General features: G+C 45.8%; 1 long non-coding RNA gene across 1 annotated transcript in view; it reads right to left on the minus strand.

Moving 5' to 3' along the window:
* LOC150018080 (uncharacterized) overlaps positions 1-19,578 on the minus strand; it is a 127,743-nt gene extending 108,165 nt beyond the window's left edge. The window contains exon 1 of the long non-coding RNA XR_016509190.1: positions 19,389-19,578. This is a non-coding gene — a long non-coding RNA (uncharacterized LOC150018080). The remainder of the gene's footprint in view (positions 1-19,388) is intronic.
* Between the last annotated feature and the right edge of the window lie 750 nt (positions 19,579-20,328).

The raw sequence follows: 20,328 nt of genomic DNA on the forward strand, positions 1-20,328 counted from the left end.
CCAGAATGCAAATTTGATGTGTACGACCATCCCATGGCTCCCCATTGTCCACGGGAGAAAACCCAAACTCCTTAGCATGCGTACAAACCCATGCTGTGGGCCCTGTTTTTACCACTTAACTGCTCTCCCACAATCCTTTGTCCTATACCACACTTCCCCCACACTCATTCATTCAGATGCCTGCAGGCCTCTGCACATGCCATCCTCTATTTGGCAACAATCTTTTCTCTACTCCTTCATCTGGCTAACCCCTAGTTGCCTTTATGTCTCAACTAAAATTGGCCTCCTCCAGGAAGTCTTCCCTGGCCATTATTAAATTGGGATTTAGTGCCCCTTGTCAGCCTCTTACAGCACAGCCCTGTTCAGCTGTATTGTTAATAATGCCTCATTACTTGTCTCTAGACTATAAGCTCCACAGAGGAAAGCTCTTCCTTGTTTGTGTTATTTCCAGCACTTGAACCATGCCTGGCACAGAACAGATGCTCAAAACTGTCTATAAAATGAATGAGTAAGTATGCAGAGAAAGAAGCTTCATACCAGCTGAAGGCAGCAGTCCTAAGTGGGCCGCACATCCTGCCAAGGTAAGATCGGGACCCCCACCCCCGCCCCCATCCAAATGAGTCTCCATCTGGCACTGGGAGATGGAGATCAAATGAGTTAACAGAGCTTAAAACCATATAGGACACCAGAAACAAAATCCCTAAGGAGAGTGCTTGGAAGTCACCTCAAAATAGGGGAGCAGAGGTGGACAGAGGTGGTGTGTGAAGCAGAAGTTTGGGGCCAGAGAGATGAGACAGGGTGAGGAAGACTCAGGAGCAGGTGGGGAAAGAGGTGATTCCAGGGAATTTTCTAAGACAGTCGTGAGTACACGCTGCTGCTTTTATGGGTCTGTTTTAAAGACCAGGAACAAATCAGACCCTCATGCTACAAAGTGGTCAGGCAGTGAGACCAGGTCCTGGACACAGCAGGGGTGGCACCAGAGATTCTAAGAGAAAAGTAAGCTTGAATAATTATAAAAATAAATAACTAAAAAGGGGCTGGGTGATGGGAAATAGGAGGAGCCTTCTGGTGCCGTGAGCCCATTCTAGGGGGGCAGGGGCAGTTCCAAGAGGAGAGGTGGAGAAGCGCCGGGAAGCATCTGAGCAGGCCAGGCTGGAGAAGAGAGGGCTGTGGCCTCGGTTCTGTCTACTCTGTGACTTTAGGCAAGTGGTCGGCTGTCTCTCTGTTCCCTTGTGCTCTTCTGGACACCATCCCCCTCCATGGTTTGCTTAGCACCTTGTCGTTCTTCAGGGTGCTTTTCCCATATTTATATTTAATCTCCTCACATCCTGTTAGGTAGCCTCCTCATTTAGCAGATGAGGAAACTGAGGATCAGAAAAATAGTCACCTGTCCAAGATCACTTAGCTAGAGGGTGGCCATGGAGAGATTCAGATCTGGTGGGTCCAACTCCTACATTCCCCCAAGCCCAGCAGGCTGCCAGGTGGCCCCAACTTCCCCCAGCTGTGAAGTGACAACACAGAAATCAAGCCAGCTGGGCAGACCATCAGAAGTTGGCAAAACGTATTCCAACTCTGCCTACCCCTAGGGTCCCAGTAGCTCTCTCCTGATGCTTGCTTCTTTGCACCCAGCATCAATTGCAGAGCCCACCCCACCCCAATTCCGTGCTTCCCTACTCCATCCCAGTGGCCCTCTTGCCATTTTAATAAGCAATCCACACCAGGGTAACTATGGGTGATAACAACATCATATGACATTCCTCCTTGGTAGCTCTTTTGTGTCTTTACAGGGCTCTTTTTGGAGACCCAACACCTTCACCCAAAAGCCTAATAAAAATGGAGGAAGTGAGAACAGTCACTGCTCCCCACTGCCCCTACTCTGTGCTGCGTATGTGCACAGATATTACAAAGCAAGTACTGCTGATCCCATTTTACCGATGAGGGGACTGAGACCCGGAAAGATTTAACGACTCATCCAAAGCCACTGTTAGGAAGTGGCAGAATAAAGCTTCCAACCTAGAGGCCTGGCTTATTCCATTGTGTCTAGCTGTCTTTCAATATCGTGGTGTTTTCAAGCACCTATATGTATGCGGAGGGGAGAGGTGGGGGGGCATTGCTGTTGGTGGGCAGAGGGAGGGGCTTTCAGGATAAACAAACCTTTTGATAGCCTTCACATCACTCCTGTGTATGGGTAAACGCAGCCCTGACTGCAGACAGAACTCCTTCAGTACAGAGAGGAAGGGATCATTTATCAGAGGCGGGGACTGAGACTCAGGTGGGAAAGGAGAAGGGGGAAGGAGTCAGTCCAATGTCAGAACCGGAGTGAAAAACTATCAATATCCTGGCAGGCGCCTCCCAAACATCTGCTTTCCTTTATGTTGGGGGAAACCTGGCGGTCTAAAACCAGCAGCCTTCAGCATACATGTCAAGGAGTATTTCTCTTCGTATTCATTGATGCTCAGAGATATCAACCTTCTGGGCTCTTCTAGGATAGTTAATACCAGCTCCTATCTCCTGGGGACAAGGGACAAAATACCTAGGATGGACAAGTCAGCTGCCTTTTGCCTCTGTCCTTGGTCCACCACTCTCCCTGTCCACTGGTTTGTATGACTGGAACTCCCAGTGGACGGTACAGAGACGGGAGAGAAAGCAGATGCTCAGCAATGGGTTTTGACACCAGGCAGACAGCACTTCCAAATTAAAAGTTCAGAAAAAGGGAAAAAAGGCATTTTACCCTCTGTTCTTTAATTCCCTGCTGAATAGGAGTATGGGTTTAAATTTTAATCACGAATTTATTGGAAGGAGATAAAGTGCGGAGTAAATGTTTAAAGTGCAAAATCACTCTCTTGGGTTATGATCACTCAGTTTAGCATAAAAATTAAGAGTTAGTGTTTTCCAAGAACAGAGACAAAGACACATTTAAAATTTTTGTAATGACCATGCCATTAATTTTTTTTAATAATGTGATTTGCAACATAGTGTACAATGTAAAAATGTCTCACTGTTCTGAACCTAGGCTTAGAGCAGCAGAAGTTGTATAAATGCAAGCATCCACAGAAAGCTGGCAGCTGCTTTCTCACTGTTGGCTTCATGGGCCTACAGGCAACCGAATTCTGGTCTTTCCCACCACAATTCAATTCAGGAGGCAACGCTCCTTCCAAGTGAGGCACTGGTAAGGCCCATGGAAGGAGAGGAACTTGCCAAAGTGAAGGACACAGAAGGGGGTGCATGCAGTTAACTCTGCTCCCCCTACCAAATTCAGGCCTCTTTCCTCTCTTACCTAGGTGATGCCACGAACTCCTCTCCTGACTCCCATTTTCTCCAATAAACCCTCAACCTACAGTTATTGTTGTCAAACACAGTACAGTCACATCGCTCATGATTAAAATCCTTCCAGGGTTCCCCTGCCTCTCATGAAGAAAGCCCAGTCACTTAGCAGAGCTTATGCCATGGCTCCAAGCAGCGAGCAGATGTCTTTCATCCTACTCTGTGCTCAGGGTCTCCACCTTGTCTCCACAAGGTCAAACAGCAATGGACCACCCCTTTGCCTACTATGTCCTCCCACTCTCCCCTTGCTCACTCCTTAAACTGGCCAATTGCTCTTTCTCAAACAGACCCAGCCTGCTCCTACCTCAGGGCCTTTGCACATGAGTATTTCTCTCCCTAGACCAGGATCCCATTAGGGAGTACATGGTTCCCTTCTTCTATTCCTTCAGGCTCTGCACAAATGTCACTTAGAGAGGCCTTCACTGACTACCCCATCTAAGGTAACACCCTTACCCTAACCACACACTCTATATTCCTTCCTTTGCTCTATTTTCCCTCACAGTGTTTATGCCACCTGACACATGATATCTACTCTACATCTGTTTATTGTTTCTCTTCCCACACTAGAATAGAAGCCTCCTGACACCAGGGACTTTGTTCATTTTGTCCTCTGCACTAGCACTGTCTCTGTGCATAGAAAAGTGCCTACTGCACACATTGTTGGTGCTCAATATTGACAGAATGAATTAAGTGGATGAGCGGCAACTAGTTCTGTTTGTTCTTCTCCAAACAAAGCATGCTGCTGCACACCTCCCTATATTCAAGCATGTTTCTTCTACATTGAATGCCTTTCTTTCCATTTCTCTTACTAGGCTAATCCCAGCTTTTCCTTAATGATCCCTACTCTGAGAACTTCCATGTCCCTGCACCATGGACCCAGCCCTGGCGAGGGTTCCAACTCTCTGCCCCATGCCACCTCCTCTACCTTAGCAGAGTATAATCGTTGATGTGCTTCTCTGTCTCCCCTAAGAGATGCTACGGTCTACACAGGATGGATATATATCTATACAGATAGATAGATATAGATAGATAGATAGATAGATAGATAGATAGAGACATAGACATAGACATAGATATAGATACAGATATAGATATACAGATATATATCCAGAAAGGGCCTGGTAGATAATAATAGTTCATAAATGTTTGCTGAATTAGCAAATAAATGCTATGAGTTGGCAACTATTGAGCATTTACTATCACCATTCTAAGCACTTCGTAGAGATTAACTCATCATTCTTTTAACAACCCTATAAGGTAGGTGCTGATATAACCCCATATTTCAGTTACGTAAACAGAGGCACAGAGAGGTTAGAAAAATTGCCCCAAATACATACACTGTGAGTAGCTGAAGACAGTTCTGGAGTCTAGTGCTAATAAATGAAACACAGGAGTGGCATAGATGTTGGACCTTGAATGACATCCTTTTTCTCTACTTTTCTCTCTTCTAAGTTTCCCCTGCAATTTTTACTCCCTCCTGTCTCCATATAAGCATTTATATATTCAATTAACATATAGTACTTACTGAGAACCTACAATGTGCCAGGCCCAGAACTGAGGGATGGTGACAGCTACATGAGTGATGCTTTTGCAGAGTTTCTGTCTAGGAGTAAGACATATACCACTTAATCACATGAGTTTACATGGATAACTCATAAGGGCCATTCATTCATTCAGTTATCCAATGTGTCTACTGTTGACTTACTATGTGCAAGGAGCCATTCTAAGTGTTGAAGATGAAGCAGGATCTATTGACACTAACTGACCAAAAATAAACATGCAAACAAATAAACTGAGATGGAGCTAGGAAAGCATATTGCTGGGGACCTTAAGCTAGACACACAAAGATAGACACCAATACTTACAAAGTGCTATGTTTCAAGCTCCCAGCTCCAAGTATATCAGTCCATTTATTATTCACAACAAGTCTGTGTAGTGGGCGCTATTGTTACCTTCATTTTACACGTGAGGAAATTTTAGACACAGAAAGATAAAGAACTTGCTCGAGTCAAACCATCAATAAGTAGCAAACCCAGGATATGAACGAAGGCAGTCTTGTTTGCAAGTGGACACTCCTCCATGCCAAGTCAACACTTATTTAACCATCTAGAGAGGTGGTATTGGCAGGAGGTACCAGGAGCTGTGTGACTCTAAGTGGGCCGCTGCCTCTTTGGGCTTCAGCATTCAGTTAGATTGCTGGACTAGATCAGAGCCCAACAGTCTCAATGTAGGGGCTGAAGGACCCTCAGAAATCATGAGAAGAATTTTGCGTTTCTTAAGTATGACACCATAGTTTAAATTTTCTGTGTGATCTCTGGCCACCAAAAAGTACAGTAAATCATTCCTTTCAGCCTGTAGTGTTCCATGATATAGACCAAGAACACACCCTATGCACTTTTGCATAGAGAATACCATGCCTACTCTCAGAAGAACCCCAAAGTCTACAGTGCTCACTGTCTAGAAGGTGAACTCTGATTTGAATTAAACACTTATCCTTGCATCTCCCAGATTGCCCTCGCTTCCTTTGATTTGTGATCACTCCTCGTTCCACTGCATTGTTCTGTACACTGAAGATCCAGACACAACCCTCCCTGGCCCTAATGTCATTAAGGCCAAATAAAGCTGAGCTGCACAGTTGTGATTTCATAAACGTGCCCCATAAATCCAACAGTGAAATACTTTATTAGGTGGGAAATGCCATACATAAGTTATTTATTTGTCCATCAAAACACGAATAAAACAACTTCATTTCACAACAGTGCACTTTGGTTCTGTGGCTGTGACTCATGGCTGCCAGCATGGTCCATAGGATTTGGTTTTGTCTTTATATTTTACATTTATGTCCCAAAGAAAAATAAATTCAGATATTCAATGCCTGGGTCTTAAGTCACTTAACATTATAAGCATCTTTCAATAATGCATTAACATATAAAGTATATTCTTAAAGACAAACAGAGAGAATTAATATTTAATGGACTACAACCCACAAATGTCTTCAGACACATTGATTGCTTCCTAAATCCATTAGGGCTCTGTGCTGATCTCCAATGGCTGGAGACAGTCTGTTCTGCGGTAGGAGTTATTTTGGCAGCACAGTAATTTAGAGATGTCCAACATTTCGACGACCTTCAGCTTTTGACACTGAGTGCTAAAGAAGCTCTGATACGAAAGCACAGCTCCTGGCACAGCCCTGCCTGTTGTCACGATTATGTATTAGCTGGTCAGAAGAGAACTGCTCTTGTGTGATAAATCTGATTAATCAGGCTTCAGGCTGATCCAACTAACACACCAAAAGGTCAGTTTGGAGCTATTTTCTATCAAGGTGATAATAATGATTATAAAAGTAGCAGCTGTCATTTATGCGATGGAGAATGTTTATGTGGCACAACTCTAGGGGGTACCTATTTGTGTCATAAGCTGGAAGATGACAGTGAAGTGTCCTGAGAAATGGTACCTATTTCTAATTTAACTCTCACAAAGGCACTATGTAAGCTAGAGACAGCCTTATCCTCCAATGACCTGTGAGTTAAGAATCATTTATCCCCATTCTATATTTCAGGAAAGGGACTTAGGCAGGTTACTGACTTCTCTACAACCACATGGCTAACCAGGGTTGATGCTGATATTTGAAACAATCTATCTGGCTTCAAACCCTGTGCTGTTTCCCATGCACTACCCTCAATGACATACATGTTGGCAGGTAAGAAGAACCAATATGACTCCAGAAGATTGAAGAAAGATACTAGCTGGGACACATGGGAAGCCAACGCATTATTTCCTTATCACCCAGATCAAACCTTTGGAGCTAGCAAAACCCTTTACCAGAGGTCCATCGGAATATGAGAAGGAGCTCTCCACTCCATTGATGAAAATAACTCATTCCCCTCTTCCTTTTGCCTCCTTACAACTCACAGTCTATCAGATGCTCCAAAACTCTTGCTCAATGAAACTGTTTTTAAGATTTATTTCTACTATAAGAGGTCTCTCTTCAGTGCTCTAATAGCCCTTTTGCCTCCACCAGAGAACCCCTCATTCCATATCATGAATGTCTATGACATCTCAAACACCCTGCAGGACTGGGAGTGCCTGGAGACAGAACTTCTTCTGTACTCTGCCTAGCATAGGTGCTGATGATATTCTGTTAAATGAGTGAATGAATGAATGAATGAATGAATGAGTTCAAAGTTAACTGGATTTTTATTCAACTCTTTCACCTCTGGACAAGTCAGAACTAAACATGAGAGATGCCACCCTTCTCCAAGTCGCCCATCCATACTCCGCCCATCCTTCTGGGCTCAGCATAGATCACAGATCACCTAGAAGCCTTCCCTCTCCCCTCACACCACAAGACTCTTAAGCACAGTGTCATGTAAGCAGCCTTGTGTTTCCAAATAGACTAAGGAGTTCCATGTGGGAAAGGACTATTCTCAGAGAGTTTGAGGCACACACACATGCCCACAATATACAGGGTGGAGCAAAAGTGGGCTTACAAATGTCTGCACAGAGGATAATACAATAGTAAATAAATAATAATACAAGAATAAACTCTGTTTTTGCGTACTCACAATGGTAAACCTACTTTTGCCCCACCCTGCATACTGTTTAACCTTCCTAAGTCCTATCCTCCTCACTAGAGAAAAGCAAATAAAACCAACCAACCCTAACTAAGCCCTACAATGAACAAGGTATGGTGGGTACATTAAATCCTTACAATGTCTCTGCAGGTGGTGAGAAATTATGCCCATTTTACAGATGATAAAACTGACACCCAGAATTCTTAAGCAACTGGCCTATAATTGGAAAACTAACCAAGGACAGATCTGGTATTTGAATCAGATCAGTTATCTTGTTCTTTCCAAGACACCAGGCTGCATCCTCATCTAAAGCAAATAATAGTCTCCTCCTTCAGATATTTCTGTGGAAGCTGCAGCCATTTAATTCCTAGTAACCAATAGCTGGTGAGTCCAATATTCCTCCCCAGACATGTCACCAGGCTTGTCTCATTATGCCAAGATCAGACCTCCAATTCAGATTTAAACCTGAAAGATGTCTACATGTTCTCGCTTTGCAATTCAAAATTTTTAAAACTCTCAGCCCTTCCTTCTATTTATAAGCAAATGAGTCTAAGGCAGCTTGACCCCTGAAATGTAGTCCAGATTCCTCCTGGCCAACAAAAGACCATATGATGCCCCAGAAACACACCCAGGACATCTGATGGAACCAGAGCTCTGCATCTCTGAATCTGATGTGACGTGGGCAGAAGGTGAGTCCCAGTGTGCCACCACCTCTGCAGGTGGAGCTCAAAGTTAGGGGCTTAAAAGGGATGGAAGAAGCGGAGAAGGGCAAGAATCCTTCTTTTTTTAAAGTCAATCACACACTTGATTCTTTTGCTACCTCACTGGCTGTTCCTTCTTTATCTTTCACCAGTGCCCCTCATTTTCCCGACATCTCAATGTTGGGGTAAGCGCCCCAGAGCTCAGACCTTGGATCTCTTTTCCATCTATACTTATTCTCAGTGTCATGGTTTTAAATATCATTTATACTCTAATGATTTCCAAATGTATATAGCGGGGCTGGACTTCTCTGCACCTCACACTCATACTCAACTGCCTACTCACTGCCCCTACATAAGGGGTCTAGTAGGCACCTTACCCTTAGTAGGCCCAAAACATAACCTCCACATTTTCTCCCCCCCACACTTGTTTCTTGTTTCTTCTACGGCCTTCCCAGAGTCATTAAGTAACAATTCCATTTTTCCATGGGCTCAAGCCAAACACTTGGGAGTCTTGCTTAACTCCTCTCTTTCATAATCCAGAACTAATTTGTCAGCAAATATTGTTTGTTGTATATTCAAAATACATCTGGAATTGAACCACTTCTCCCCACCTCCATGGCTAAGCCACAGCTTAAGTCTCCCTCCTCACCCATGAGGACCAATGCTATGACCTTCTACCTGCTCTCCTCTGCCCTCAGGCCCCTTCCAGCCATTGTCCTACAACAACCAGAGCAAATCCTCTATATATGCACTCTGGATGTGATCTTTCCTCTGCTCAAAACCTTCTACTGAGTCTTTTTATTTCCCTCAGGGTAAAACCCAATGTCTCTATGGTTGCCTACAAGGCCCCAAGCACCCACTCTTCTCCCTTGGCATTCAAGGGGGGTTAGCTGCACAAACTAGGATTGCTCCTCTCTATCCCGGACACAGGGCCTCAGGATTTTCTGGGTGCTGGGAGGGGCAGTACCATAGATGGGTAGAGGGCCAGTGGACTTTGGAGTCAGTTCTGGTTCCAGGCTCAGCTCCAGCACTGGCCTTGGGCATGGAACCTCTCTAAACCTGTTTCTTCACCATTCATGGAGTGGGTCATAGTGCCTGCAGCTTAAGATCAATGAGAAATCACACACAGAGTGCTTAGCACAGGGTCTGTCATCTTATTCCAGAAGCACACTGACCACATTTGTCCATCCTCCCCCAACCCAGAGGTCAGTAGACTCCAATAGCAGGAGAATTCTCACATTCTCCTATGTCCCCATCCACACACACTGTGCCTGGCATAGAACGAGCCAATCAGCAAAGAGTTGTTGAACTGCACAGAATTGAAAACTACCTGGGCTCACCTGTGTTACTGTTAGAAACAAGGTCATAGTGACTCCCAAACCAGTAGCAAAGTCATTGGTAACAAAAGGCAAATGTAATTGAAGGATCTTAAGGGCAAATGTAATTAAAGGATCTCTGAGAAGGGAGTGGATAACATTAGCATATTCACAAATCACAATAGGGGCATTTAGATGAACGCGTTAGATTGTACCTCCGGAGTATCCAGTCATGGAGAAACGGGGAAGGAGGAGAGGGGAGGGGAAACTAGTTGCGTTAGGGTGGGGAAGCTAAGACTATAAAACCAGGTTCCTTTGTCTACTTGGGGCGCACATTCTCCTGGCTATGAGGGTGCGCCCGGCTCTGCAGACTCGTGAATAAAGGCCTCGCTTTACTGCTCAAGTCCTGTGTCCCAGTTTTTATTGTGAGCGTTTCTCACATTACTACCACAGAAATTACCATTCTGGTCATGTCAGGGCTGAAATTAAGTGCTGCTGACTGTCTCTCTAGGTTGGGACCTGACTTCTGAAGGTAGCAGGAAGTTTGGAGTGCAGAGAGAGAGTTCTGATTTTTTTTTTTTTTTCCTAGCAAAATTCATCACACTCAGCCTAAGACACAGGGGAAAACAAAGCTGTGTTTTGACTTCTAATTTATCTTCTTAATATCCACTTCCCCATATACTGGACCAGGGCCAATGAGACTCAAAGATCACATTTCACCAGTGACCTTGAAAGTGTGATTCAACATCTCTTTTTGCAGTAATAAGATCTTTTAACTGAAAGTGACCATTTTTATGGGGCTGATACATTACGGAAGAGCCAATAGGCAAACTGAAGCTCAGGGTTATTAAAGTCCTGGGAAAAATCAATGTGCTCTGAAGCCAGCATCCAGCTGGGACTGAAGAAACGCTGACCCAGGGTTCAGGAAGGTGTTTGCCAGGGGCTGGGGCTGTGTCCAAAAGCGCCGCTCACCCACCAACTGGGAGCATGTGTGTGGGTGAAGGAAAGGGAACAGATCCTTCTCCCCTGGTGGGGGCGGGGCGGCAGGGGGCGCTGAGGCCAGCTGCTGCACGGGAGGGGGTTTCCATGTGCCTGAAACTGGCAGGGCGCCTCTTAATCCCAAACTGTGGGTCTATCCAGAATGAAGGGCCTGGGCAGAGCTGGGAGTCAAAGGGGAAGCTGGATTTCAGTACCAAGGGAAGGACCTCTGGAAGGTTGGTGACCAGGAGGCTGGGGTTGGGAGTTCGTGGATAGGAAAGCAGAGTGGTGAGTGGAGCACAGAGGGGACTCAGAGGAATGACAAGCCAGAGCATAAGTGAGGCTAGTATCACAGGTTTACCACGGTGGAAGAAGTGTGGCGCATGAAAGAGCCAGCTGTGGTTGGTTAAAGGAGCAGAGACAGGCTGACAGAAGGGGAAGCCAGCAGTGCCATCTCCCAGTCTTGCTTCTTCAAAAGGCATCACAGAGCTTCTGGGACACCAATGAAGAGGTCCTCCTACACCTCCTACACCTCGCCCAGATGGAGGGTGCCAAGGAGAGTCAGGAATAGAGCTGTACTGACAAAGTGGGCACTGTCCAAGGACACTTAGCCCTACCCCCATCGCATACAGGCACTGATAAAGGCCCTTTCTCCTTTTCTCTCTGCCCCAGCCCCCAGTGCAGCCCAGGCTGAGTATCAGAGCTGTACAGGCCCAAGCTCAGCATATATACTCCAGTCTCCCATTTTACAGATAAGCAAACTGAGGCCAAGAGCACCAATGTTCCTTACCCAGTGATATGGAAAGAGAACAGTTAGGCTGAGGCTAGTTCCTGGGCCTTCTTGTTACAGAGCTTGGCCCCCAAATTCCCCAGAGCCTGCAGTTTGGGAACCTAGGAAGGGGACAGCTTTCAAGATGCCTTTGCATATCTATGGCTGGTAGTGAGTGTCTTAGTTATGCAAATGGTTTGGTTATTCTGAGGCCCCAAGAAGATGGGAGGGGTTTTGATCACAGTATGGTGAGGAAAGAGCATACAGGGCTTGTGCAAGGTTCTGCGAATGGTCAGAACCGGTTACCACGCCCACTGCATCACAGACCAAGGTCAGGAATTTAAAAATAAGGAGGCAGCCATTGGCAGGGGAGAGCCATGTGGCTTTGAAAGGATGCAGAACCATCCCGTCTGAAAGAAGGAAAGGGAGCCCATGCGGCCTAGACTAGTGAATAAGCTGGCCTGCTACTGCTGCTGCTTTAATTGTGCCGACTTCAGCAGACTCCAAAGCCTGGACTTTTGGAACTCAGGAGAGGCAGAAAGAACTCTGTTAAAACTTGGACTTCACCATGACCCAGTGCAACACGGCACATGTTTTCCTGAACTATTAGATGGAGGCTGATGACATCGTACCCCGGATCCTGAGGAGAGAGCTGACAGATAAGGAATGGGGAACTTCTGGGCATGGTTTTGGCTTCTAGCCTTTTGGGGAGCAAGAGAAGTGCTGGGTCCCGTGGGAGAACAGGGCTCTGAGCTGAAGTGCTCACAGCCCTCCCCAGGTTGGTATATTGTGAATAAAGACCTGTTTTCCTCAACACTAGCTGTTGGGTTCTACATCAAGGCGCCATGTGAAAGAACCTCCTTTTCGCTTGGAAACATTCTGACTTGTAGTCCACTGATCTTTGTCCAGCAACATATAAATCAGAGGCAATTTTGATTCAAGGTCCATTTTCCATCTATTTTTTAATTATAAAATCAAGTTGTTTACTGCAGCGAATCTAAAATAAATATACATGCAAAAATAATAATTAAATATGGACATGATGCACTCCCCCCACAAACACACACACCAGAGATAACCCATTCCACGTGAGAGGTCAGGAGTTTAAAGCCTCCCTTTAGGAAGCAAATATGAGGGCAGTACCCCCAACACGCACACGCCCCTCTCAGGGAATCCAATCCTCTCTCTACCAGTCCTGCCAGTGGTCACTCTGTTTTGATTTGTGTACCTCCAGAGCCAAGAGAGATCACTACCTCTGAAGCATCCTGTCCCCTTTCCCACAGCTCTGGTGGTCAGAGTCCTCCTTTAATTGTCCACCCATAGCAGTAGTTTAACCCTTCTGACAACCCCAAACACACCTGCTTCCTCTTTTTATGGGGTTCCTCAATTATCTAAGGGCAGTGTCTGTAGCTCCCCAAGTCTTCCTTTCGCCGTGGCTCTATCAGCAGTACCTGAAAGATAGAGTGAGGATCACCTGCCCCTCACAAACTTCACCAGAGGCCCGAGCCACAGGGACCTGCAGGGGACAAACACACTCATTACTCCCCACCCCTCCACGTTCCCCATAAAACAAGAAAGCAGCTTCCATGTGAGCCCACGTTAGGAGAATCCAGCGTCCCTAAGTCCAAATGTAGCAGTCCATCCATTAACGAAGGATGATTTGCTTGGGTGATTTGAATTCTTTTGGGAAGTAAAGGTTAAATGTAAAAAAGTAAAGCTTACATGGAGAGCTCCGCTAGAGTTTAAATACCTTGTGCATCACAAAGCATTCACCCATCACTACACAAGAGCCTGGTTCCCACTCCAAACATGAAATGCAGGCCCCATGGGCTACGTCTTAACCTGACATTAGCCACATTCTCCTCATCAATGAGCCTCTGAGAAGCAATGTGTGGCAGACAGCAAAGTGCAAAAATTGGCACAAAGTAGAGACCTCCCTCCCCCACCACCACCAGGTTAGATTCTCTGGAAGGAAGGATCACAGGTTCCCTTCTAGAGACCCTACAGCCTCTGTGGGCCTCACAATGTGACCCTTGGTAAGATTCGAATAACAGCAGAATGACAGCGGTAGAGTGTTCTGAATAACGTTCTATCTCTTCACAGAAAATCCAGTGTGTAGACACCATCATAGGTTGTATGTTACTAGTAGCACCTTACACACTGACCAAATACAGGCACCACTGGGGCTGGGTCCTGCCCCGCTGTGGGGACACTTGGTTTGAATATTTCCTCCACTCTTGCTTGCTGTGTGATCTTGGGTCATAATAACAGCTGCTCTGTCCAGTGTCCAGCACATAAAACATGCTCAAGTGTTAGCCAGAGGTAGTAGTAGGTACTTAACAAGCACTAGTTTTCAACTGAGTGGAAGACACCCTCTCTCCCCTGCCCCCTCGAAGCTGCTAATACTGGTTACTCATAATAACTACAATATTACCACTTATTAGAGATATATTAGGGACACACCAGGAAGGGCTCTGAGCACTGTACATGTATTATCCCAGCTAATCCTCACAAAACTCCAGGATGTAGGTATTTTTATCCATTGTGCTAATGAGGACAATCTCAGTTCCTGCCCAAGGCCAACTCAAAATTCCCCCAAATTACAACTTTGTGGGGAATGCATGGCTGGGGCCTGTCTGCCGGAGCTGGGACAGCTAGGAAATGAGACTCAGTTCTGTCACAGGAGCACTCGGGGGTGAAGGGGCAGAAACATTAATGGGGACCAAAAGGAATAGAGGTGGGAAGAGGGACAATGTCAAGGACAGAGGCTGAAATAAAAACCAGAGCAATCAGTGTACTGGGTTTGCCTCCACACAACATCTAGAAATTTGCAGTGGGCTCAACCCCTCCACTCCCTGAGGGTGCCCTCCTGCCCTGAGCACAGGGTGGCCCATCAGTGGGACTTATCTGGGGCTCAGCCACCTGCCCAGTGAGTCACAGTCCCCTTCATACCCCTACAAATACAGTGCCTCTTGGACTGAACACCGGCAGCACACATGCCTCTGAACAAAGAGGAGGTGGAGGCGGGAGCCCCTGCAGAGCGGTGGCCTGAACCCTCTCTGGGTGTTCTCCACAGACTGGACTCCACCTGGAGAGGTTGTGTCAGGAGCAAGAATCCTCTCCTTCCCAGTCGCCTGGCACAGAGGAGGCCCTCGCTGGATGAATGCACTAAGGGAGCGGATCACAGCAGGGCGGGCGCTGTCCAAGGTAGCAGAGGGTGGGCATGTGGGCCTATGTGGGGGCTTCTCTCCCTTCCGTGGAATGTCTGCGCTCCAGTGGGCAGGAATGCACCCACTCAGGTGCAGACAGGGACTCACGTGCACACAGACATACACACGGGCACACACTCACAAGTGTGTGCATGGGGACACTTCACACTTTTTCTCACTGACCCCTAAGTGCAGCACTAGGATTAGATGCTATATGACCTCAAAGACACTGCAGCTTCCCATAACCCAAAGGTCATTGGAACTGGCTTATTTTCCCATCTCACAGCCTGAAAAAGGCCTGCCTCTGGCAAGTGAGGCTTAGCAGCTTCCTGCCTTTTTGCCTTTCCAGGGTTCTGTACTGCTCACCCCCACACACTGCAGGTCATACCAAGGCCCTCATTACTGCTCTCAAATAAAGATGCTCTTCCTGCACATGGTGTGCAGCCCTGGGTGGGGCTTCCCTGCTGCCTCTCCTACTTCCTAGCTGTAGGGCTCATTCCCTGCCACACTGAGCCTTTTTCAGGCCCTCATGCCCTCACTTCTGCGTGTTGCTCCTGGGCTTTGGCTCATGCTGCTCCCTCAGCCTGGCACAGTCCTCTCTCCCCATTCACTCACTATCTCCTACTCCACCTGCAGATTTCAGCTGGAGGAAGCCTTATCTTACCTTCCCCCTGGGATGATTCTCCCTCCCTCCCTTCCAACCACACCACTTCCCTGTCTGGATGTTCTGTTTCTGTGAGCCCCTATGATTACTGTTGTCACTCCCACAGACTTGAAACAATGTGAGGACAGGAGCCATGGCAACTTATGTTTATCATTATATCCCCAAAACCTAGCACAGGTCCTGGAGCAGGTAGGTGCCTCCGAAAATATTGGCTAAAGGAATGAATGAATGAGTGTCCAACACCCCCGGCAACTGTCGCTCCAAACAGTAATTCTTAGGGGGTTGTCGTTTTGTTTTTAAATCAAGGATTTTCTTTCCCATTATAGAAGTAGTATCTACACCTTAAAGAAAAATAGAAAGAAAATGGAAAACACCCTCTTTCCTAGGACCCAAATTTATCCCCAAACAGTAAAACACAAGGTGCCACTGAACAAAGCACCCAGGATGCTCAGAGGACTCAGCTACTTAGCTGGCTGTGAGATGGTCAAGGGGAGGGAACCATGCAGGACAGTTTGCAGTTTAGCTTCCAGAAGAGGCCTTGGATGTGTCCTTTAACCTTCCACTTCACTTCCCCCAACCCCTCAGCCTCTCACCCCTACCCCTATAGTGCAGGTCTCCAACATTGTTCCTCTGAAAATGCTCAGGGTTCACAGTCCAAATGGAAACAAGCTCTGGATACAACAGGCTCTATGTTCCTTTTGTACTTTCACAAGTGAGATTTGCCTTTAAAAATAAACACTAAGGTTATAAATTCTTTTTTAAAAAAGAAGTAATGTTATGGAGCAAAAAGGCTCTCAACTCAGTACATTTCAAATTTAAAACAAACGAATTGCAACTAGGAAAAAAAAATAACCAGGCACATAGGGGAGAGAAAAAGGAAGAAACTTCCAGTTTAAAAGCCTGGGGGAAGTGATTCAATTACATTAACTTCTTCCTCGGGTTTTTGTCTGCAAATGGTACTTCCTGTTTCAAGACGGAGGAATAAATTTTTATTTGACAGGTGATGTGATTCCCATTGCAAAATTAAAATATATTTGTCAGGGTTTTTTTCAAAGAAATTATTGACACACATTACACTTCAGGCTACAGATAAAGCTTATATTTTATAAGCCCCGTAAACAGACAAAGGGATCCACACCTTCCTCCCTAAATCAACCGGGAGAGCGAGTGGAGAGGGATGGAAGTGTCGTAAAGCTGCAGATCAGCCCAATTTACTTAACTGCTGACGTGAAGAACAGAAGCTTTCAGGACAAGCCAGCAGATTTTGTTTGTTTATTTATTTATTTGTTTGTTTGTTTGTATATTTCATTCTCACCTGAGGACATTTTTTCATTGCTTTTTTAGAGAGAGACAGAAAGGGAAAGAAAGAAACATAAATGTGAGAGAAAAGCATAGACTGGTTGCCAGACTGGGGATCATATGCGGGTTGTATGTGCCCGGACTGGGGACCAAACCCGCAACCTAGGCAAGCAGACTGACCGGGAATCGAACCCACAACCTTTCAGTTATAGAACGGTGCTCCAACCAGCTGAGCCACACTGGCAAGGGCCAGCCAGCAGGTTTTAGATGCTTCCCCAGGTGCAAGACAGAAAGGCTGTCTGGAACCTTTATCCAAGGCTTTCTGTGTGGCCACATGAGAAAGATGAAACTGATGGTTTTACTTTGTCATGCCAACAGCAGGGTGCACAGGGAAAAGCAAAATATTATAGTCTTCACCGAATCAACCCCCAAGGCCATTTTCAAAAGGAGGAGGGGTTCTGGGAAACGGGGAAGGATGACCTCGGGCTACAAATGCTTTCCTGTAAATACTGGCATAACCTATTGCACCATGGCACCGCAGGCAAAGGGGGCCAAGGGATGTCAGCGCCATGCACTAGCCTCTGGAGGAGCCATGCAGAGTCCTGCAACCAACAGCTCGAATCCCTGCTCTGGCACTCACAGGGAATCTGAACAAGATACTTAACCTCTCAGAGGCTGCATTTCCTTGATGCAAACCAGAAATATGGTGTACTTTATACATGTGTGCCAGGCACCATGCCTGGCTTTACTGCCAGATCACATTCAGTCCCTGATGTAGCCCTGATGAGGCAGGATCTATAGGGCAGTTTGAAGCAGGACAATAAATAATTTTCTACTCTTCCTGTCAAAAGGTGGCTTCTAATTTCCTTCCCTTTTATATAAGCCAGCCTTCCAGAGTCACTTCCAGTGAACAGAATATTGCAGAAGGATACAGAGTAAATTTTGAGGATAGGTCATTACAGGCAACACATGTTCCACCAGGTCCCACATCCCTACCTTCTTCCAGCCAGGACGATCCTTGTTGGATCCAGCTACCGTGTGGTGACGAAGCTCAGGTCACATAAAGAGGGTCCGTGTAGCCCAGCGAGACCCCCAGCTGACTACCAGCATCAACTACCAGATATGTGAGTGAGTGAGTGAACCTTCAGCTGATTTCAGCTTCAAGCCACCCTAGTTGACAGTGAATGAAGCAAAGAAAATTATTCCCACTGAACCCTGCTCAAATTACAGATTTGTGAGCAAGATAAATGTTGTCATTCCTTTATATCATTGTGTTGGGGTGGTTTGTGGTATAACAATAGATTGCTGGAACAAATTCTCATTATACCCATTTTACAGATGAGAAAATTGAGGCACGGAGAGATTAAGTCACCTGCCTCCAAAAGCTAGCAATGGGCATAGTTGGGACTTGAACCAGCTGACAAAGCTTATGTCTAAAGCTTATGCCCATACCACTATGCCACACCACCTTCCCAGACTGATTCTCCATCACCAACCCCGAGGCTTAAACAAAGAAAGTCTGATTCATCATCAGTTACCGGAAAATATTAAGTCAGACTCCCCATTCCCTGGGCATTCTGGTCAAGGGTTTCATGTATTCCCTTCTTTACTATGATTTGTAAACATTAATTATTTTTAGCTTCATTTAAATAATTTTTTCTCAGGGAGAGCAACTTTAAAATAAACGCATATCCAAGAGAGTGGTTCATCTATTGTGGGTTGAGATGCTGGGGAGGGGGACTTGGGGAGAAAACTGGCATTTTATTAGCATCTTCTATGTGCACAACACTATGCTAGGTATTGATCATCCGATATTGTAGTCACATAGAATAGATAAAGAAGAGAAGTTACCATTATTTGGGATTAAACTCCAGTGTTTATTAGAAAGCACAGTATAAATCCACCTCTCTCACCAGTTCCTGCTCCTCCCTCCAACCCTGCATCCCACTAAGAGGCATTAAAATCCCTATTATTTTCTTACTACATGCCATTAGCAAAACCCAAATTCAAAATCATCCCCTACTGTTTCTGCTATTTAAAGACATGGGATTCTCCTCAGGACGCATATTAACACTGAATGTCTTGTTCACTCCTGTGTCCTCCTCAAATTCAAGGGGTCATTCTTAATGTCATTAATAAGGCTTAAAATACCTGATCGCCTTTGAAATGTAGAGCATTGAAACTCACTCAAGTTTTAACTCGAGGACGGTGAGGATGTGATATATGAAGACAGTTCTCCTGCCAAAGGCATGAGGTCAGAACAGATAGAAACCAAGCTGAAGGCTCTGGGAATAGATGGAACTGCAGGCTGTAAAGGAACAGGTGAAATACTGAGAAGGAACTGACTGGGTGCTGAGCACAAGGCAGGCGGACAAGGAAGAGGAGGCTTGGAAGAGACTCTGGTGGGTAAGAGGTGCCTCCCTGGAAGTGAATTCTAGTGAAGGCAAGAGGTGAGGTATAATCAGAATGAGCATGGGGTAGAAAGGACGCAGAGGGTACAGTGAACACTAGACAACAAAAGCCTTGGGGTACAAGTGCCCAGCCCAGCACTTACTTGGTCTGGGATGCCTGTGGACAAATTAATGACTTAGCCTCTTCATCTTTCAGCTTCTTCATTCTTAAAAGGCGAAGGAGACCAGAGTGCCTCCTACCTCTTGAGCCATTGGAAGGGATAATGTCCCACTCTGCTCACAGGATCAATTACAATACTGCATATAAGAACTACGCATGTAGTTAACTGCACAATAAATAGTGGCCATTCCTAAAATTCACCACGCTCACTCCCGCCTCCGAAGCTCTTGTACATTCTGCTTCCTCCTCCCCAGTTCTTCCAGCTCCCCCTCAGCACCGGGGGCCCTCCCTCACCACTTCCCAGCCCTCCCTACTGACCCCTTGCCCTACTTTACTTTCCTCCCTGCAGGCTAAGCAGGGGTGTTGCTCATTAGTTCTGTTATGAGACAATCCGTCAACCCATTCTCTCTACTCCCTGACCTCTTGGTTTGATATTTCATTCCTCCCCTAACTGAAATGACATGATTTCTTTGTTTTACTTGTTTATTGCTTTTGTCATGGCTTTATCTCTCTTGTTCACCCTGAATCCCCAGGGCTAGCACACAGTAGGAGCTCAGTTAATGTTTGCAGAAGCACAGAATTCACAGGGACTAGTATTTTGCAGGCAGGAAGCAGGATTAGACATTTGAGGCAAATTTGGAAGTACAGTACAGTAGTCCCTCTCTATATCACAGTTCACTTATCGCGGCCTCACTGTATCGCAGGATTTTTAAAAATAATATATTTAATTATTTATCATGGATTTTTTGCTATATCGCAGGATTTTGTGGTACTGTATACGTATGTTGTTAAAGTTACGTAGGTTTAAGACTGTAGAATATGTTTAAGAACATAAGTAGTGTTTATAAAAGTGCGGAGAAGGTTAATAAGGGAGTGGGAAAGGTTAATAAGGGACTGGGAATGGTTTATAAGTGTTTGGGAAG

This window comes from Furipterus horrens, unplaced genomic scaffold (assembly GCF_987537825.1).
Source record: "Furipterus horrens unplaced genomic scaffold, mFurHor1.1.pri manual_scaffold_2, whole genome shotgun sequence".
Lineage (NCBI taxonomy): Eukaryota > Metazoa > Chordata > Mammalia > Chiroptera > Furipteridae > Furipterus > Furipterus horrens.